The sequence below is a fragment of the Bos taurus genome, chromosome 29 (genome assembly GCF_002263795.3).
Source record: "Bos taurus isolate L1 Dominette 01449 registration number 42190680 breed Hereford chromosome 29, ARS-UCD2.0, whole genome shotgun sequence".
NCBI lineage: Eukaryota > Metazoa > Chordata > Mammalia > Artiodactyla > Bovidae > Bos > Bos taurus.
Window position 1 is genome coordinate 35,224,869 of NC_037356.1, and position 22,317 is coordinate 35,247,185.

General features: G+C 50.7%; 1 protein-coding gene across 5 annotated transcripts in view; it reads right to left on the minus strand.

Annotated features, from left to right (window-relative positions):
* Nucleotides 1-22,317, minus strand: part of NTM (neurotrimin) — a 964,639-nt gene that overhangs the window by 649,106 nt on the left and 293,216 nt on the right. The window lies entirely within an intron of this gene.

The window sequence follows — 22,317 nt, forward strand, 5'->3', positions numbered from 1 at the left end:
CTCTTTCTAAAAGGGCGTGCACATACACGCTAAGTCGCTTCAGTCATGTTCGACTCTATGCGACCCCATGGACTGTAGCCCACCAGGCTCCTCTGTCCATGGGGTTCTCCAGGCAAGAATACTGGAGTGGGTAGCCATTTCCTTCTCCAGGGGATCTTCCCAACCCAGGGACTGAACCTGTGTCTCTTATGTCTCCTGCATTGGCAGACAGGTTCTTTACATTAGCGCCACCTGGGAATACACACATGGAAAATTAAAACAGATTGACATATATATATACACACACTACTATGTAATGAGAACATAGTATATAGCACAGGGAACTCTACTCAGTTCTCTGTAGTGACCTAAATGGGAAGGAAATAAAAAAAAGGGGGGGGATATATGTATACTTGTGGCTAATTCACTTTGCTGTGCAGCAGAAACTAACACAACATTGTAAAGCAACTCTACTCCAATAAAAAGGAATTTGAAAGGCTAACTAAACACTTAAAATAAACAAGAAAATAAAATGTGCCATTGGTCTCGAGAGTGGTCTAAGAGCCCTAAGGCAACATCTCTAAGAGGGGCTGGGGTCCGTTGGCCTCCGGGACTGGCTGAAACCATCTCAGAGCGTGACTGGATGTCTGCCCGTTGTTCTGTGAGACCGGGTGCTGCATTTTCCCACCCTCCACGGGGTTGCACGGCCTGACGGTGGGATCAGGATTTGATGTTCAGTGTGCAGGGAGCGGCTGGGGTCTTTTGCCCGAGCATCCCCACACCCGACAAGAAGTAGTGTCAGCTTCAACTCAAACATGAACTGCTGTCAGCATCGGAGCAGGCCCTGGGGATGCAAGGTGCATAGTCCAGGTTCTGTCCCTGCTGGGAGCCCACGGGGAGCAGGGGGCGGGTGGGGCGGTGCCCTAGGGGTCCCGGGTCAGGGGCTCCCTAAGAGAAGCAGATGGAGGCGGGAGAGCTGAGACCAGTTTGGGAGTTTGGGGCTCACCTCACAGACCTTCCCACTTGAAACGATTGTTTTGATATGATCTGAAAGGATTTTTCAGGCACTTTAAAAGCCATCATTCATCTGCTGGGATCTGGTTTAGTGACGTGTCTACCCAGCCTCCTCTAGTTGTACCTGTGCGGTTGGCTTTGCAAACCATTGTTCGGACACCCATTGGGGGTGCGGACCGCTAGAGAGCAGGGCAGACTGCGCTTCCTCCGCGGAGCGCTCTGCGAAGCGTCCCCAACCCCTCCGCGCCCCAGTTTCAGGGTCCGCCTGCCTGGAGCGTAGAACGCGGCGCGAGGAGCGCGGGCGCGCCCTCCGGTGGCCGTCCTCGGAGCTGCAGGCGCGCCAGGCCCCGCGCCTGCAGGATCCCGGATCCAAGTGTGCAACCTGCGGGCTGCGCGCGCCGCACCCGGTGGGGTTTATGAGCCCCCGTTAATGTCAGCGCAATAATAGCCCCGGGGAGGCCATTACACCACTATTTCCATCCAGAGGAGGGCTGTTCCATCAACTGCTGCAGAAGCCTGCTCGGTAAATGAGCTTTCTTTTAAAAATACATTCACTTGGTTGCCTTGCTAGAGCTCTTTCGGCGCCAGGGGACGTGTCTGGGGCAGCAGGGCCAGTGGGCGCTGGGGACCACCCGAGGGTCGGCAGTGGAGGCCACGAGGGGGCAGTTCCCAGCCGGCCTGGATGCCCGGTTGCTCAGTGCCCCTCCCCTCCTGCGGCCCTTTGTCCCTTTCTCCCTGGTGACAGGGGATCGAGTCATTTTGCTCCCTGGAGGGGAGGGGTTCTGTGCCCACTACCCTGATGCCCACCTGGACCACAGTGCCTGGCAGTCTCTGCAGGCACCAGGGTGCATTAATTCAGGAACTGTGGTTACCCAGTTCAGGTCACCCCAGGAGATAGGGTGGACAGTCCAGGGCAATTCCAGGCTGGATGCTCAGGAAGGTCTCTCACTGTGGGAACCAGCCTGGTGGCCGGGTGGGGACCCTGGGAGCCCCAGGTGGCAGCAGGAGGCACACTCTCACCCTCGTGCTGTCCTCATTAGGGTCACCGAGTGACTGAGCGGGCCGGGCCCTGCTGGGACCCCAGTTGAAAAGGGCAGAAACCCCACATTCACACAGTTGGGATACAGGTGACCTGGGCACCCCAGAACTCCTGGCAGCTGACGGATTTGTCCACGTTCACTACTGTGTTCCATGTTTTTCACACTTGACGGAGCTTTTTAGCTTCCCGGGAACATTTTTAGTTCAGTTGTTTGTTACCTGACAGCAGGCAGGGAGGTTGTTTTGGGGGAGTGGGGGGCAGCGTGCAGGGTGAGCTGAGACTGAGCCCCACCTGCCCTGAGAGCCAGCGCCCTGTTCACATCCCCTGCTGCCCCCAAATGCAGCCGCCCTTGGGCTGTCCTTGGAGGACGTGGCCTGCGGGCCTGGCTCCAGGGCCCCCCGCACCCCTCCGACCAGGGCACTTGGCTCAGGCTGCTTCCCGGAGGTGCACCCAGCAGGCCAGATCTGGGGTGTAATTGTCTCTAATTAGCATTTCCCACAGATGGAACATTCCCCAAACCCCAGCCTTCGGCTGAGTGGTTCTCAGAAAAGCACAGAAATTATTTTCTACCTTTGAAGACATCAAAGGAAAGCGAAGGAAATTAGCCCATTCTCATCGGTGTCTCTGGGCCAGCCTCACTGTGGCGTCTGGGTGGGGCCCAGCCTTTAGAGGCGCAGAGAGGTGTCTCTAAACCACATAATCCCTGATGGGGAGATGAGCCGGGGAGATGACCCCCAGGCTCTGCGAGCAGAGCAGACCTGCTCGCAGCCCCTCCCAGGCCCCCATGTGGCCCTGTGGCTCCTCCCCACTGGGGGCTCTCATGGGCCCCTGGTTACTCAACACCTTACCTGTGCTTCATCCCCCGATCTTTGTGCAAATCCCGGGGGTGGGGCTGAGTCTAGACTTTGTAAATGTTCAGTGTAGAGCGTAGCACTGCTCATGCAGCTCAAGACCGACCTCTCAGAGTCGGAGAAGTCCCTCAGTCACTCTGACTCGATTCCCCAAATTTGTTTTTTAAGTGCCTTTTTCTGCCAATGTTCTAGATACTGTGGATGGAGACAGAGAAGTGCCTCTGAGCATTTGGAACTTTAATTCTAGTAGAGAGACTGACACTACACAGATTAAAAGGAAGAGGGTATGGAGCAAAGGGAACCCTTCTGGTGCACTGATGGTGGGAATGTAAGTTGGTGCAGCCACCGTGGAGAACAGTATGGAAGTTCCTTAACAAATTAAAATAAAACTAACATGTAATCCTACAGTCCCATTCCTGGGCATAGATCCAGAGAAAACCATAACTTTAAAAGACAAGTGCTCCCCAGCGATCACGGCAGCACTAGGTACAATAGCCGAGACATGAACGCAACCGAAGTGTCCATTGGTGGAGGAATGGATAAAGATGATATGGTACCTGTGTACAGTGGAATATTACTCAGCCAGAAAAAAGAATGGATTAATACATTTGCAGCAACATGGATGGGCCTAGAAGTTGTCATACTGAATGAAGTTAGTCACACACAGAAAGAGAACTATCATGTGGTATCCCTTCTATGTGAAATCTTAAAAAAGGTGCAAATGAACTTATTTACAAAAACAGAAATAGAGCCACAAATATAGAAAACAAACTTATGGTTAACCAAGGCAGGTGAGGGGCGAGGGATAAATTGGAAATTGGAAGACTGGGTTTGACAAATACGCACTACTATATATAAAATAGATTATAAAGTTGGACCATAAAGAAAGCTGGGCGCCGAAGAATTGATGCTTTTGAACGGTGGTGTTGGACAAGACTCTGGAGAGTCCCTTGGACTGCAAGGAGATCCAACCAGTCCATCCTAAACGGAGATCAGTCCTGAATATTCATTGGAAGGACTGATGCTGAAGCTAAACCTCCAATACTTTGGCCACCTGTTGTGAAGAGGCGACTCATCTGCAAAGACCCTGATGCTGGGAAAGATTGTAGGCGGGAGGAGAAGGGGACGACAGAGGATGAGATGGTTGGATGGCATCACTGACTCAACTGACATGAATTTGAGCAAGCTCCGGGAGTTGGTGATGGACAGGGAGGCCTGGCGTTCCCGCAGACATCAGCTTGCTTGTGGTCCTCCTTTGGGGCAGCTCGGCAACCCTCTGAGGCTCCTTCTAGAGTTTCGTCACACCAGGCCCCTGTCCCTCTTCCCACCTCTGTCTCTCCTCCTCTCCTCCTGGGGGCTGCCACATCCGAGAGGAATGTGATCTCCCCCAGATCATCACCTGGGCTGGATTCAAACCGCTGCCTCCTGACACCTCCCTGGTCTCTAGGAAGGTGGGATGTTGGAACAAAGAGGGTCCGTGGGGGAATGAGGGATGGGACAAGGGAGGCAGGGCCAAGAGACCTAGGTGGGTAGGCTGCAGACCCCAGCTTCAAACCCCAAGCTAAGCAACCACTCAGTGTAAAGAAAGCCCATGCCCCAGCCAGAGGAGAGGAGACTGGCAGGTCCCAAGCCCCGAGGGGAGGCTGTGTCCACTCCCTGCCCGCTCTCAGCACCCTGTAAGCTGCAGCCCATGCGGGAGAGGGCATGACAAGGAAGATGCTGCCAACCGCGCCAAGGCTGTTGAGACAAGGTTTTCTGTGCAGGGCCCCAAATCCATGCTTCATTTTCCCTGGAAGTGCAGGAGAGCCAACCACCTCCCCACAGTCTGTAGGGGGTGAGCGGGCTCAGGGTATCGTCCTGTGATCTCTGTCATCACCAGTCGCCCATTAGAGTGACCCTCCGTGACCACCCTGGAAGAGTGGGTGGAGCCAGTGCCGGGTGCAGAGAGAGGGAGGGAATGATGGATGCAACTGGCCACTCCTTGCCCCAACATCCCACAGAGAGATACAGCTCTCTCTGGATCCAGGGGTCCTCTGTCTGTGTGTCCTTGGATGAGTGTCTGTGTGTGTGTGAGAGAGGGTTGGGGGAAGGTGCTGTCCTGTCTCTGACACTCACATGCCTTTCAGTAGTGTGCTCTGCACAGGGCAGGCCTGGCTGGCAGTAACATGCACACGAGCCATGAGCCCAGACGCGCCCTCACGCACAGTGTGGGGATGCCAAGCCCACCTCCCTCTGGGCCGCCAGGGGGGACCCGAACCCCGAGAGGAGGTGAGTGCAGAGTCCAGAGGGAACATTTCTGATGTGTTGGGGGAGCCAGTGTCAGATCCAGCGGAACTGGGTAGGTTTCTGGCTTAGACACTCAGCAGAGGACGAGAGACTGGAGTGAGAAGGAAGGACCATTCCCGGCACTGCAGCCTGGAGAGGAAGTGAGGGGCGGGTCCTCCTCCTCGCCAGGCTGTGCTGAGGGCCTGCAGCACTGCCAACCGCCACCAGAGGGCGCAGCCCTGCTCACCGAGAGGCTAAGCACAGGGTGTCCGGCTCTGACTGCAGCTGTGTTCAAACAGCACGGAGCCGAGGCAGAGGGGCCGAGATGGGGAGAAAGGACCACAGCCAATCTCGGCTCCTTGAGCGCCCGGCCTCTGTGGAGTTAGGGAGACAAGCACACACGGAGGAGGGACTGGGACTCGGTCCTCCACGGGCCCTGCAGGGTGTCCCCAGAGGCGGGCTCATAGTGCCTTGAACTGCAGCAGCGATTCTGTGGTGACAGACTCTCAGATCAGTCCTCACAACAACCCTAAGACGGGCATCACCCCGTTTCCATGTGAAAAAACAGGCTGCCCAGACGTATGGCCGGCCAGCAGTCATGCATCCATCTCTCAGTAGCTGACAAGGGACTAGAGATCAGAAACCTGCCAATGGAGTCAGAATTCAGCACGGTGGTCCTCATAGCCTGCGAGGTGTCTCAGCCATGATGCAGACGGTGAAGCTGGTAAGAGGGGATTCCTGGTGTGGAGGAGGTTTTCCTCCAGCCCTCCAGCCCTGGAAGTGGTCTCCCCAAGAGATGTCATCTGAGATGGGGGGATATGAGCTTATCCACTGAGGTCATTGACCTCAATGCTCCAACTGCAGTGTCCACGGAGGGGAAACACACACACACACACACACACACACATATACACACTTACACACATATGAGCTTCCCTGATGGTTCAAGCAGTAAAAAATCCTCCTGCAATGCAGGAGACACAGGAGACGCAGGTTGGATCCCTGGGTGGGGATGATCCCCTGGAGGAGGAAATGACAACCCACTCCAGTATTCTTGCCTGGGAAATCCCTTGGAGAGAGGAGCCTGGTGGGCTACAGTCTGTGGTTCACAAAGGGGTCAGACATGACCTAGCATGCACTCACATACGAGTGTGTGCTCATATGTGCCACAGGAGGGGTTGGAAATGCACTTCCTGACTCTGACACTTCCTGACGTGTGACTTTGAGTGGCTAATATCACCTCTGATGCTCTACATTCTAAAAGAAGGACCCTAAGACCTTTCTGAGTTCCCATGAGCATCAGTGAAATGGAGCAGGACCTTGTCTCCCATGTCCTCAGCCTGTCTTTTGTCTGTGGAAAAATTTGAGCCAAAAAAATAAGTTTAATCAGAGAAGTGAGAACTTTCAAAAACAAAGGAAAACAGTCAAAGGAAATCAAATAGTAAGAGCTTAGTCATTAAGCATAATCAAGGACCTTTAGTTCCTTCTCCAGGGCTATAGATAATATTCTGAGCCATATCCTGTGAGTTGTCTTTAGATGCTGAAACCGCCCCCAGGTGGAGAAGTTAACTGCATGATGACCAGACTGTAGCCATGAGAGAAGCAGCCACAGTTCTGAGAACTGGCCTCAAGAAACAGAGACAAACTGGTCCTAGAACTAAAGACAAACTGTACCTAAAACCACCTTGATGACGCTGATCAGACTGCTGATGACCAACTTCAAGATGACTGTCAGAGCTGACGGTGCTGTTTCTGCAAGTAACCCCCTCCCACCGTCTATAAGAGCTCTTGCCTACTGTCAGCGAGGGGTAGTCGGCCACTGGACAGGAATCCACCCTCTCTGCCCCAGGTGTCGGCACCCAAAATAAAGCAAACTTTTCTTTCCACCAGCCCAGCCCCTTATTGGCTTTTGAGTGGTGAGCAGCCGGACCCACTCTCCATTACACCGGGGCCTCCCTCCACAAAGGGCTTGGCCCTTGGTGAAGGCTCAGTCCCCACGGCCAGTTCTTGTGCCCCAACCTCAGAAGGTCGAGCTGAGCAGAGGCAGGCCGGGGACGCTAGGTCTAGCCACGGGGCCAGCAGCCCCACTCAGTCAGCCCGCTCTTGTTTTCAACCCAGCATTTTATAGACTTCTCAATTTCCCCCTCTGATTCTGGCTTCAGGCTGCCTTGCTGGTGTATTAATAATAAATTGCAATGTACTGCGCAGGTCTAGCTCTTTGCTATAGTTTACTGAGCACTTTTACCTACAATACGCCACTTAATTCTCATGACTTCTGTGAGGTGAGGAAGCCACGGGTCTCAGGAGGCGGGGGTCAGGCACAAGCTCAGAATCCACGCATGGCGGTCCCTCCCCTGCCGGCCGGGATGGCCAGGGCCCTGGCCCACCAGCGCACAGGTAGCCTTCTGTCCTGCTGATGCTGACCAGGTGCGGTGCTCCAGACACAGAGCTGTCTGCTGGACACGCGAGCAACGTTAGAAAAGCACCAGGAACTACCAGTCCATCTGTCATCTTCAAGAACGTCAGTGTCAGGACGGATGGAGGCTAAGGAGATGTGAGGATGCGTCCAGCCGCGGGGACGGCCAGCGGTGGGGACCTTGTGACTGAGAAGAGACTGTGAGACAGACTGTGTGTGAGCTGACAGTGGACGCCGCCGGCATCTACGTAAATTTCCTGAGCTTGATCACTCCTTTGTGATTACGGATTACGTAAGAGACTGTGTGGTTCCAAGAAGCTGCAGAGCCAACGTGGGTGAGAGCTGCTCGTATGCTGTTCGTGTTACTTTTGTAAAGGTTTGAAACTAAAAAAATGTGCAATGGGCAGATATCTCGAGCAAACATATGTCTCTGATAACCAGCGTGCTGCCTGAAAGCCCATCAAATTTAGTTATACAGATCATTCTGTAATTCTAAATCATAGAGATGTGAGGGTGATTTGATCAGATCCGCTTGCCCTTTCCCATGCACGCACGAGCGTGTAAATGCATGTTCACAGACACGCACACCCAGTGCTGGAAGAACTCCATGGCAGTCCTTCACCTCTGTGGGCACCTCTGACCTTTACGTTTATTTTATATCAAGCTAATGGTTCCCATCACGTGAGCCTGTTGGTCTTGGCTCTACTGGACGTGCTCATATAGAAAACAGCTCAGCCCAGAGTATTTGAAAACAGCTATGGGTTCTCAGCATCTCCTTTTTCTCAGTCCCTCTCCATAGTTTTGCATATTTTAGGACCAACATGGACCTTGGAGCCTTCCCAGAGTCTCCTGTCAAAATTCAAATTCTGGGGACCTGTCTGCTGGCCCAGTGCTTCTACTGTAGGAGATGCTGGTTTGATCCCTGATCAGGGAACTAAGATCCCACAGGTCATGGGGCAGCCAGGCCCACGTGCCGCAGCTAAAGAACCCTGCATGCCAACAAAAAAAAGAGCAAAACTTCAAATTCCCCAGAATAGAAAGGGGCTCGAGCCCAAGGCTCTTATTACAAACGTTGACCGTGTCAGTGTCCCCAGACTGAGTGATACAAACCAGCTCAGTAAGCGCCTAAGAATCAAACCAACAAACCCAGTTTCTCTGCCGGAGCTCGCACCCCAGCACTAAATAGTAGAACAATTAAAACCCTCGCAGATTGCGTGTCTGGGTCCAGATTCCAGCTCATTAGGAGCCAAGCCAAGATCTGAGCCTTCCCCTCCCAGAACAGGGCCTTTCCTGGGAGGGTGCTTGGCACACTCCATTCAAACAGTCACCTTCACAGGAGAGGCCATGTGAAGCCACGGCCTATCTGCTGACTTGTGGACCTGCTCCTGAATCAAGTCCTCCATGGGATGTCAGCGGAGGTGGGATTGTAAGTGGAGGTGATGGTGAGCGATGCTTGGGCTTTGGGGCTAGAACTGGGTATAGGCATTATCTCCTCCAGGATTCAGTAGCTGTGAGAACTGAGAAAGCCACTCAAGCTCCTGGGGCCTCAGTGTCCCCACCTGTGACGCTGAGATAAAATGATCTCCCTTCCAGGACTGAATAACTGAAGAAAGTAAATGCAAAGCTATGTGGGCTTTCCAGGTGGCGCTGGTGATAAAGAACCCACCTGCCAATGCAGGAGATGTAAGAGACATGGGTTCAATCCCTGGGTGGGGAAGGTCCCTTGGAGAAGGGCGTGCCAACCCACTCCAGTATTTTGCCTGGAGGATCTCCTGGACAGAGGAGCTTGGCAGGCTATAGTTCATAGGATCGCAAAGAGTCAGACACAACTGAAGTGACTTAGCATGCACGTGGCCCTTAGTAGGCACTCAGCAAGTACCAGTCGTTAATGGATGTGGCCACCATTCCGGAAACGTTATAAATGATGCAAATTTGGCAAAGGTCCACTCTGTGTTTTCGGCTATGTAAGAAACAAATTAATTATGATAATAACATCAACGAAAGCACATCGTAGTCACTAATAAGAATTTTAAAATGTGTTGGGAAAACAACCCATGATATATTGGGAAAAAGCCAAGACAACCAGTAGACAAACTGTGGCCAAACAGATGAGCTTCTGTGCTGTTTAATACATTTAATAAAACAGCGTATCTTCCTGAAACTGCTGTCTTGCCAAACCGAAATATCCCACGGGCTTAAACAGAAAAGATGAACGACTCTGTTCATCTTACACAAGAACTGAAGTCTGTGAGATGGTCCCATTGGCGACCAGGAGGTGAGGGTCAGGGGTGAGAGCTGATGTTTGCTCAGCTCACAGGGCTAAACATTTTAAAGATGGTTCTGATGAACCTATGTGCAGGGCAGCAATGGAGATGCAGATGTAGAGAACAGACTTGTGGGCACAGTGTGGGAAGGAGAGGGTGGGACGAATTGAGAGAGTAGCATGGAACATATACATCACCATATGTAAAACAGATAGCCAGTGGGAATGGGAATGTGCTGTGCGACACATGGGTGGTGGTCTGCGAAAACCTAGAGGGGTGGGATGGGGTGGGAGATGGGAGGAAGGTTCAAGAGGGAGGGGACGTGTACACCTGTGGCTGATTCATGTCGATGTATGGCAGAAACCAGCGCATTATCCTAGAGCAAATACCTTGCAATAAAAAGTTTTTTAAAAAGATTAGTTAAACTTAAGTCTTGTATCTACAAGAATAAGATAGAGAGATTCTTGCTACACAAAGAGTGAATGCAGAGAATGGTAACTTTTTAAACACAGTCCAGACTGGGGAGCTTTCTTTTCATGCAGTAAGTGAGTGAACTGTATTAAGATGCAGATGAAAGGAAAAAACATAAGAGCAAATACCACCAACTGTGCCCCGAATTCAGAGCTCAGGGTGCCATCCGCCCACCAGCATCCTTGGGTGCAGGCCTGCGGTGGGATTGAGCTTAGGTGTCTGATGATCACAGCCCCTGGGAAGGTTCCCTCGCTCACCACTTTCAGAGACAACATCACAAGTCACAGACTGGAAGTCAGCCCGGGAATGACAATGGGGACGTTCTTGCAGACGAGGGAACAATAGGTCTGGTTCTGTTACACTGAGCCAACACTGGATTCATCAGCAATAGAGAAAGCCTGTCATAATAGCAGCGAATGAGCTTAATGCAATGAAGCAACCCCATACAAAAAGTCCCACCACCCCCAGACTGATCAGTGATTCACCAGCTCCCTGAGGCCTCCGCCTCTCTCAAGGACTGCTGAGGCCTGACGGCTGTCCCGTTGGAAGGAACCAGAAGCACCGTGCATTTCCAGTTTATCATTTTGCAGGTGGTAAGACTCAGACCCTCAAAGGACATGGAACTGTTAAATCACAAAAAACGGTACCAAGCTCTGGAAAGACTTGCGTTCCTACTGTAGCTTCCTCTTCCCTGGGAGCATGCCAGCCAGCCCAGGAGTGACCAGATGTCTTGTCTGGAGAAGGGAGGCTTTTAGGAATGGCTCATTTTTTCAATTAGGATCATTTTCTGGCTCTAATTCAAGCAGGGCCCAAGCAACTCCTGCAACACACCGGCTTCTGTGGGAAACCGAATGTGGAATGTGGTGTGGCAGTACTCACATTGACCACAAGATGGTGCCAGTACCCTATGCCAGGGAACTTCCCTACCTGATCGCCCATACAGCATGTGTATATTTATTTTCAATGAGGTCAGGAGTATCAAGGTTGTAAAATAACATATTTTCACTTGTTTTCTTCCTACATCTCAGACATAGCTTTTCTGAAGTCAATTATCTCCCTGAGATGCTGTTCTCCCCACCCCCGTTCTTGCTGAGCTGCCTTTCAATGTATCAGAGTCTGACACCAATAGACCGAATGGGTGGGGGAGGGGGAGGGGGATGGGGTGGGTGGGGATGTAGTTTCCCTGTTCGAATGTTTTGTTTTAAAAGACAGTCTGCAGACGTGAGGCCTCTGTTCTCCAGCCCCGTGGGTGAGGCCTAGAGAGGTGAAGGCCGTGATGGTGCCTGGGGAGGAGACGGGGGTCAGCTGGGAGCCCCCCGAACAGAGCCTCCAGCTCTGGTTCTCTGGTGATGCTCTGGGTGAGGGATGGAGGAGCATTTCTGGGGAGGTCCCGACAGAGGCCAAAAGGGGAGCAGTGGGCAGACACCCCCAGAACTCTCTATGTCGGTGTCTGGTGCCACACTTAAAGGGAGGCTTTGTCCAGAGCTGGGTGACCAGGATGGTGAGGAGGCGGGAAGAAAGATCACACGTGTTCACACACACACACGCGTACACACACAGCACACACTTACACACACAGGCACCCATACACATACACAAGGGGGTGACGGCTTGCGGCTCTCACAAAGCACAGATCTGGAGCCTGGCTGACGCCCGGGAAACAGGCGGTCTAAAGGCCACACGCTCCTATTGGGGCTGCCATTTCTGGCATTCAGAGAAGGCCGCCCCCGGCTTCCGTGTCCTCCGAGGCACTAGGGATCCCACGGATCACTCCAAGCCCCACCCACTGCTCACCGGGACCCCTGAGCTGCGCTGGATGAGCGTGCCCTGGATCCCCAACAGCACAGTGGTCGGTGGGTCACCTTTTGGTCCATCACGTCCCCACAATTCATCTCAGAAACCCCGTCCATCCTCTCATCTGTCTAGATCTATTTTTAGGCTTCAAATAACAGTAGCTTCTTAATCGAGTGTGTGGTGATCTTCTCTGTTCTGAGGGAAAATCTCATCACACAGCCTTACTTTCGATGCTGGGAAGAGGCAGTCGGAGGGCGTCCGTGGGTATTTCAGTTTCATAAACCTCTCCTGAGCTCCTCCCAGGTAGCAGAAGAACTAAAACCTAAAGAGGATCGTGTCCATTTCCTAAAAATTCTGGGAATCTAGTGGACAAGAAAAATAAACACCCACACTGCTATCCCATTAAGGCTGTCCTAGAGCTATGGGGACAAAGATGGGGAGCTGGGTTAGGAGGGCGTGGCTCCTGAGCCCAGCAACTTCTGCCATCAAAGGTGCCACATTCTAGAGTCCCTGGACCTCAACCTTCAGAGGGGCCACAGCCCCCAAACGGAGAAATAGCACTGCCTCAACCAGCCTCCCTGTATTCACTCAGGACTGGGCTCTCTGCATTTCTGATGTCGTTTGGATCAGCTACTGTCGATTAGCAGCATTTCGTCAACCTCTGGTGACTTCCAGATTTGCTCCAGCCTTAACTTCTTACACCTCTGACTCCTGGCCAGTCTCACAAGCCAAGCCGCTTGCCAGCCCGTCACGTTGCAGAGATGCCCTGTCCAGAGATGCCCTGGGCTCTGATGTGTGTGTGGGGGGGTGGGGTTGGTGAGGATTCCTCGGGCCCCACCCACCGCACCACCAGTTGCAGAGTTCAGAGCGATTTCACCGCCTCCTCTGCAAAGCCCAGAGCTGACAAGCCGAGTGCAGCAGGAGCCATGAATTAGTCCCCTGAACATGCAGGTGATTTAGATGGAAGGAGATGGAAGGGGACAGGTGCCCGGCCCTCCATAAATACTGTGCAGCTGCTGGGTGGGCTGCGGGGTGGGGAGAGAGGCCAGATAAGACCCCTGGGAGCAGAGGGGGCGGGACTGGCCTTCCAGGCTGATTACGTCTCTGCCCAAGGGGGCAGAGACAGCTCCACCTTGAAAGCCATAAAGCTGCTGAGGGCAGAGCTCACCTGGAGAGGCAGAGAGCCAAGCCCTACCCAGCAGAGCCTTCAGCAGAGCCTTCTATGGGGGCCCTGGCCCTTTTGTGTGGAGAGAGCAGGGGGACATGGATGGTGAGATACAGGTGATGGGCGTTCAGAAAACTGAGCAGAGAGAAAGATCAGAGAGGGATGGGAAGGGGGCCGATGAGGGAGAGCTGAAAGGGGAGGGGCTGGGGTTCCAGCACTTTGGGGACCCCCGGGCCCTCGTGGTTAGCATCTAGCTGGACACCTACACATCCTACATCTGACCTATGACATCTACACAAGCCCTCAGGGAGGGGCTGCGATCTCCACTCCTTGCACTGCCGGGCAGGTTCAGAAACATCTAGTGACCTGCCATGTCCGTAGTAGCTCAGGTACCCACCTTGCTACGTCCCCCAGCTCCCAGCAAGGAGACCTGGCTGACCCTGCGGGCCCCTCCACAAGGACCCAAATGGCAGGATTCCCTTCTTCCAAGGCTGAGTAATATTCCACGGTATGGATACGCCGTGTTTCCTTTACCAATTAATCCCCCATGGACATTTAGCTCGTTTCCACATCTTGGCTACTGTGAATAATTCTGCCGTGAATACTATCCTAAGTGAAATAATCCAGATGCAGAGAGACAAATATTGCAGAATCTAAAGTAGTGGAAGTCACAGGGAGGCGGGTGTGGGGAGGTGCTGGCCAAAGCGTGCAGTTAATCGAGATGAGTGAGTTGTGGAGACCTGGTGTACAGCAAGGTGACTGCAGTTGACGGTATCCTATCCCGCACTTGGAATTTGCTAAGAGCAGATCCTAAGGGTCCTCATCACACACAACGTGGTCATTGTGTGAGGTGATGGATGCCTTAGCGTGATTGCGACATTGTTCCACAATGTATTCACACATCAAAGCATCAGGCTGTACACCTTCCATATATACAAATTTTATCTGCCAATCACACCTCAAAAAAGACTTCCCAGGCCACGCTAGTGGTAAAGAACCCGCCTGCCAATGCAGGGAAACTAAGAGATCCAGGTTCCATCCCTGGGTCAGGAAGATCCCCTGGAGGAAGGCATGGCTACCCACTCTAGTATTCTGGCCTGGAGAATCCCATGGACAGAAGCGCCTGGCGGGCTACAGTTCATGAAGTCACAAAGCGTCAGACACAACTGAAGCAACTTAGCACGCACACAGGCACACACAGAGCTCAAAATAATAAAAGCTCATTTTGGAGCCGTAAGAGGTGGGTGGAGGGGAGGAAGGCGGGGAGTGGTCCTGGCAGTCCTTTCCCAAGCCGGGTCCCCTCCTTCTGCCCAGATGGGCTGATTCCAGGGACCTTTACAGCCTCTCACACCCCCACAACCATGGAGCCAGTGATGAGCTGCCAGAGAAACTGCCCAAAGCAAGCCCTGCCTCCCCGGCAACCCTCCTACAGCTCCCAAAATGCGCAAGAGGTGAACAGCCACAGAATCACAGACAAGTGCGGGCAATTGTTCTTTAGTAGAAACAAGAAAGAAAAAAATTAGATTTTGGCAGCAAGATTCTTTTTTCTATATTTCCCCCCCATGGGTTCACCTTGCATAAAGCCCAAGAGCCCAGTTTTTGTCCAAAGAGGAGGCTGGAAGATGAGAGGGCACTTTTGGGGAGCATCCATCTTCTCGGATGATGCAACCCAACGTGATTGCTTAATAGCAACTTGTTTTAATAGCCTATAAATGAGAAGTCGGAGACAATTAAAATTCATTCCCAATTAATTGGTTTTTTCTTCTCTCATTACCAAGAGTTGCCAGTCAGATAACAACCAAGCCTTAGAAACAAAGCTGCCTGCAGCCTCTACTTCGATGTGCTACCTGGAAGGAGGCTCGGAAACTTCCAGCCTCCGGGCTTCAGACTCCCGGGTCTGCAGCAAAGGATTCCTAGCCCTTCCGTGGGCAGGAGGGAGCAAACATCCTTAGAAGCTCAGGAACCTCTAAGCCGTGAAGTCACGGACAAGTTTATTACCGGATGCTGCCGAGGACTTTTTTATAGTTTTTAATTCCGGCTTATTTACTCTTGGGAGTAATGGCCGCAGCAAAGCACATTTATTACTGACTCAGTCTCTACTCTGGTTCCAAGTGAAGGCCTCCTCCCTCTCCTCCCTTCCCTTCTGGGCACCTCCCAAAATTCCAGTTGATAACCAGCCTGAGATGACAGCCCCTCAGGGGCCTGGCACTCACCCCCTGGGGACATTGGCAGGCAGGTGCCTCTCTCTGCCTCATCCCTGCTCCAAGAGAACTGCCCCCAATGCCCCATACCCTTGCCAGCTCTGCAGCCTTGAAACTACATCACAATATGTGCTGATGGCATTCACCCAGCACTTAATAGGTGCCAACCTGACTTAACCCTCACCAAGAGCACTCTTAACCAGAGACCTCACTCTCAGCAGTTCTCTGATCAAACAAACAAATAAGCAAAACAACAGGCTAAGTTTTCAAACACAGAGAGCCGGGACAGAAACTTAGCTGACCCCTGTTTCTCTATTTCCTGCACAGTTTTGATCTCTAGCTCTCTTTTAGGATGCTGGAGTCACTGGGAAAACCCTGATCTTGCCCTCTCTCTCTTTGACGTGGGAGAACAGTCCCGTTGAACTCCTGGCCTCATCTGGCTCTAGTGGCCCCGAGTAGACGGCTCTGAATGGCCAAGCCGGAGAGAAAGGCTGCAGGTCACAGAGAGGCCGGGCTGGGACGAGACCCTGAGATTGCAGGAGATTTGAGAATGGGCCACTTTAGAGAGCAGGGTCGGTCCCCAGGCTCTCACCACCAGCCAGTCTCCCCAGGATCAGAGTTCTCAGTGAATCTTTACTTTATTGTTATTGTTGGTTGAAATGCCTGTGATAACTGGGAGATATTTCTTAGGAAGCCAAATAATGGGATGCATTTCCAGCCTGGCTTTATAATTAATGTTTGCATCATTTATCTTTCGTGGAAAGATTATTCTGACTAACGAGGTTCTGGGCCACTAATTCATTACACTGCCTTGTCACTTCCTGCTCCTTCTTATTACCCAGAAATAGACTCATTAGTCAGAGTTCAATGACAGGGAGAAATTGTCTTCGTTAATTTAATTCCCTCACTCATTCTGGGCCCCATGTTTGTCCGAAATTGGGGACAAGAAGGGGGAAACATTAGTTGCCTCGAGTCTTTGCTTCTGTCTCATTATCCCTTCCACCTTGCTCCTGTTCAACAAGAAAAAAGCCTGGACAGCTCAGAGAAGTGGCCACACAGGCACTGCCCTTTCTCAGCTCAAAGCTGTAAGTGATCGGTGAGGGGACATAGTCCAAGGATTTAGACACTTGTAACACATAATCGAGGCGCTGGGGTTTTTTAACCTCAATTCTCAACTTGTAACATATAATCGAGGTGCTGGGTTGTTTTTTTTTTTTTTAAACCTCAGTTCTCAATTTGTAGTACTTCCTAGAAGGGAATTCTTAGGAATACCCAGGCATCGTCTTCAATAGTAAATATATATATATATATTAGCATTTACTATATAACTTAATATAATATTGATACATAATTATATAGAATATTGATATGTAATATATATTATATATTACACATTATGTACAGATTGTACCCAGGCAGGTATAGAGATATGACACAGTATCTATATGATACTGGGAGTTAGACAGACACGAATTCGTGAGGGAGCTGTGTGTCTTTACTGCAGATGCTTCGTATCTCTGAGCTGTACTTTCTCACCCACAAAACAGGAATGCCAGTAGCTATCTTTTGTTACCTTGAGGACTGAGCTTCATGAGAGAGCAGAGAAACTCATGCAGTGTGCTAGGACTAAGAACTTGGAGGAAAGGTGCTCTTGGAGTTAAACTAATCCAGACTCAGGCAGTGGAAGGGGAATGTCTTTATGCAGAGCTCCAGAGCTGGGGCACGTGGATATGGCCCAGGATGCCCCGGCCCACCCAGACTGTCTGAGCAGAGATCTCCGGGCTCAGGGCAAGGGCAGCAGTGGGAATGTCGACTCGGACTTCTGAGCTGTCACTCGGCCTCTGCCTGGAGGTCACGGGCTTCGCCCCTGTTAGGGCGTCAGAACTGTGCGTGCTTGCTGAGTGCTTACCCATCCTGAGATCCGCTGACCTGGGAGGGTGTGTTATGGGCTCCATGTCCACACAGACCAGGCCACTGGCAGAGCAGTTGACCGCCCCCTCAACCTTTCAATGCCTGTGTGTTTGTGGTGCACGACGTGTTCACACTCAATATCTCACCCTCAACGATGTAAACAGTTATAAGTGAACACCTCAGGCTTGGCCACAATTGTCTACAAGTTTCGTTTAAATAGAGGAACACCTGGAGATGAATGGAAGCAGGCTGGGTGTGGGGTGTGGACCTGTCATGACCCGTGATTGAGGCAGTCCTTCTTCCTAAGCCAAGAAGGTTGAGATCCGACAAGTGTCAATCAAGGGGGTGACAAGTCGGAAGTTCACAAGTCTCCATTCAGACCTGGCTTAGAGGTTGATGAATTCAACGATCTCAGGCACAGAGCCCTGAGACTAGCCTTGTTTTTAATCACCAGATAAAAAGGCCAGGTTAAATGAAGTGTCCTGGGTGAAAGTTTGGCACAATGCCTAGCACACACTAAAATCACAATATTATATATACATTTGGTTTTCATCCCTATCACTATTAAGAGAAATAATAAGAAGTAGAGAACTGGATGTTGAGCATTTTGCTGCAATATCTGTTGCTCATTATCAATCAGTTCTCAACACAGCAGTGAGATACAGGTCAAACCCATTCTACAGATGAGAAGAGTGGGGCTTAAAATGGCAAATAGCCAGAGGTCGGGAGCGTGGGGGCAGGGATTTGACCTGCGAGTCTGCCTATTTTCTGCAGCCCATGGGAGCTTCTGTTGTGTCCAGACACCTGCGCTGTCTCTTGCCCTGACTGGGTTCTCTTGCCTGGTCTGCTGTAAGATGCGCCCTAGACTGGATGGCATAAACAGCAGAAATTTACTTCCTCATAGTTCTAGAGGTGAAAAGTCCAAGATCAAGGTGTCTAGGGGCTCGGTTTCATTCTGAAGCATCTCTCCTTAGCCTGGAGATCTCCGTAGCCTGGAGATGCTACATCTGTTTCCTCATCTGTGTGTGTCTGGCTCCTAATCTCTTCTTGTAAGGAAATCAGTTAGACTGGAAAACGGCCCACTCCTATGACCTTCTATTTACCTGAACTACCCCTTAAACGGTCTGTCTCCAAAGACAGTCACATTCTGAGGGACTGGGGGTGAGGGCTTCAACATATGAAGTTCAGAGGGGACACAAGGTACCCCACAATAGTGCCCGCAAGTTTCCGATAAAGCTCTGTGTTCTTCACTTGCCCTGGGATCTATTCCTGGCTTCTCACATCTGTGCAGTGACTGTGTATCTGAAGTCTTTTTTGCCCCATGGTACTGAAGAGGCTTTTCCTCTGAATGCTCAGGCAAATGTCAGGATTAAGAGCCCTCGCTCCACAGCTGAGAGGTGGAAAGGTTGTGTAAGAGAGTGACTGCCTCAAGAGTCAGCCTTCAGAGGAGGTCCTCCCTAATCCCCCCAAGGCCAGGAGGGACTGTGTGAATGCCACTGGCAGACACAGAAAGCACTGGGAGCCCAGTTTCCCCAACTGCACGCTGGGTCCCCAAACATCATCTTCAGAAAGCAGTAGCATGAGTCCTGTCCCGGGTGCCAAATAGATGCAGGAAGGGCATGAGGTCTGGGAGACCCCGGCAGCTGCAGGAACTCCGAGTGGGTGCTGAGTGGCTTCGGTGCCTTGCTCACGTCTCTCCTTTCAATTGGTCACGAAAGACGGTGACCTGTGTAAGAAGGTGGCTTTTAAATATTGCTGGAAAAAGAAAATGTTCTAATCCAAAATAATGATGGAAGAGAGCCAAACCTACCTTCCAACTAACTCCGTCCTATAACCTTAGGCTTTGGGGGATAATGAACTTCATCTCATATCCACTAGGTTGGTTTTGTTCTACTAAGGTGCTCAAATTAACATATAGGAAGGAGAGACGGGAATGGAAACGCGTGGCCTGCACATTCATTTGGTACCTGGCGCGTGGGGGGAGACAGCTGGAGAGAGGGGGAATTTAATTTCCTGGGGCCCACATGTCTCTGAGTGATTGGCAGGCTAATTTTGCTCTCCACTAGGCCTGGTATTGAAAGGAAGTGAAGACTCAGGAAGCTGCCAAGAACTGTTCTTTACTGTTGGCAAAAATTCTAGACTTCATCAGAAAAATCAAGAACTCGGCTTAGAGATCTGGGGAGCCAGGATGGAAGGGGACGTTCAGGTAAGGATGATGGGCAGGTATGGTTAGAGCATCCTTTCCCAGGAGCCGTTCTCCGATGGGGTCTCCTACTTAGCTTTTGAAATAGTGCTGTGCTTGATATGCCTTTGTCGTGATGTGAGAGGCTCCGAGAATTAAATCAATTGCCTGGAGTCACACAGAGATTTAACGGCAGATTCAGGCCTCAAACCCCAGTTCTCCTATGTCTGTGCCCAATTCTTTTCTGTTGCTCTGTGCTGGCTCCTCCAAGGCCATGTCCTGAAGGTGCCTGTTTGGTCCAGAGTTGGATAGATCTAAAGAGCTAGAAAGGAGAAGCCCAGTTATTCTAAGGTTTAAAGGTTCCCCTCCCTGCCACCTGGTCCTCTTCTGGGAGAGTTTAAGTGCTCTATGTGATACACAGCAGTTAAAACCATGGCTATCATAGCGAGAGAGGTATAGCATCAAGTTCAGGTTCAAGGTCAAGTGACCTTGGGCAACATTATCTCACTTCCTCATTTGTAAAAAGAAGATGATAACACCAACATCATAGGGTCGTTTTGAAAATAAAATATGAGAGAGAGAACGGTTTCGCATGGTGTCTGAAATTCAAGAAGGCTAGCTTTAAAGGAATGTCACAGAATGGTCCTTGTCAGAAATGTAGGACTTTCTGCTGGCTTCAAAGCAGGCCTTGCAAAGGTGGCAGAGGAGGGGCTGTGGAATTTGACCCCTCACACTCATCACTGCCTTCTGACACCCAGAGACCTCAAGGTCCAAGAAGCACAAACTCCATCCAACAGCCTGTCCCTCCTTTCCAGAGCTGGTGCAGATGGACAGAGTGGTCAAGGAAGGCCTCAGAGCCCAAAGTGGAGAGGAAAACAGAGAGGGAGGTCAATGCTGGATCCACATGGTTAACTGTCGCCCACCCCTCCGAGGGGCACTCAAGACGAGAAGGGGGGCATACAATAGATCCCAAAGCCAAGGAAGAAACGCTTTCAGGGACCAGGCTGTGCAGTAAATACAGCAACTGGACCAGGCGATGGGGAGGTGATGGGGAAGAAGAACAGAGTGTGTGGGGTCTTGGGGAACAAGAGCGAGAGAGGGCAGAGCTGGTTCTCAGAAAGATCTTTGCTCCTCGTCACCTTTCAAAGGCAAAATCACAGCTTGGTGTTTTTGCATCTAAAAATATGCATTTGTGTGTTGCATGTGCAAGTGACGGCATGTTTGGGGATATATGTGTGTGCAAGCATTGCCGGTTCATCCTCCGATTCCACAGGGCACGTGAGTGCTGCCAGTGTGTTGTTTATAAGGCAGGTGCAAATGGAATTTTATCCTCTTGGTTCTGAGAGTCCCAGCATATGGAAACTATTCAAATACATCCATTGTACTTATATACCCTGTGGAAATGTTTCCTGTAAAATTAACATATACTCCATTACCTCCTTATTAACAGGAAATTCCAAGACACTGACTATCCACTCCAACAGCCTGGCTTCTCAGCGGCTCTTCCCTCTGAGCCCACAAGTCAAACTAAAGTGTCCAAAGAGGAAGCCTGGGGGTAAATGCAGTCCCTTCCCACCCATCCAATACCTGCCATCTGCATAAAAGGCAGACTATCGAGATGACGAAGGATTATGTCACAGCCCTTATTCTGTTACAAATTCTAAAAGAAGATGAATTTTCCAACAAAGTCAGTCACTCAATCAACCTTGATCCAAAGATAGTATCTGCTTTTTGAACACGGGGCCTTCGAAAGCCCTCCAACTTAGAACCCCATCTTATGCTGCCTGCCAGGCAAGATGCTAGCGTTGCTTCTGGACTGCAGTTTCTCTGCATTTTCAAAGCAGGGCAGAGTGAACAGAGCTCTCTTTTGGACTAGGATCCCAATAGATGCAGCCTAATTTTTCCCATTTTGCAGGGCAAATACCAAAGTTTACTTGGTCTGTCTACAGCATTGAAAGTGCAACTGGGGTCTTTGGGCATTCATTGAGAATATAATAAAAGACCTCAAGATTGGGATAGGAGGACATGAAAAGAGATTTGCAGTCATTTTCCATATAGAATCAATTTCAGAGAAGGACGTTGTATTTTGAGTTTTCTTTTTCTTTTTTTTTTTTTTTTTGAGTTTTCTTTCTTTGTTGGTTTTCTTTGTTGAAATGGAGGAAAAGAGAATTAACCCATGGTGTAGCAAACATTTAGACATGGCATCAAATAGCTTAAATAATAAATTCTAGTAATTTTGCCTCTTTCTAACATTTCTAGGGTCTTCAGATTTGCCTCCTGTGTGTGGAGGAGAATTTCCCCCTCTGAGTGCCACAGACCGAAGTGGTTTCTATCTTTGTCTCCTTCTTCCCAACCTCCCCTCCACCCAGTCAACTCTATTTATCGCCTTTAATTGGGCATGATAAGACGATGCAATTTAAATATTTTTATTGAATTGAGCCATGTGTCCTTCACCTAGATTAACAGACTACTAAACAGAAGGCTTTACATTTCCTTCTTTCTTTCAAAAAAGAAATAGAAAATACATGTCAACAGAGCCGTCAATCAATTATTTCAGTGGATCATTCGCAAGTTATAGGAGAAATTAGAAGTCCTTCTGCTTTCATCTTAGGGGAGAGGAATTGAATTTCAAGAGAGTAGAAAACCCAGACTCATCTTGAACTTCAAAACACCTTCCCTGAATGACCAACTCATCTGTAATAAGTCAGCCTCCAGCTTTAAGACTCAGCTTAGCTGCAGGCTCAGGAGAAAAGAAGTGCTGTCGT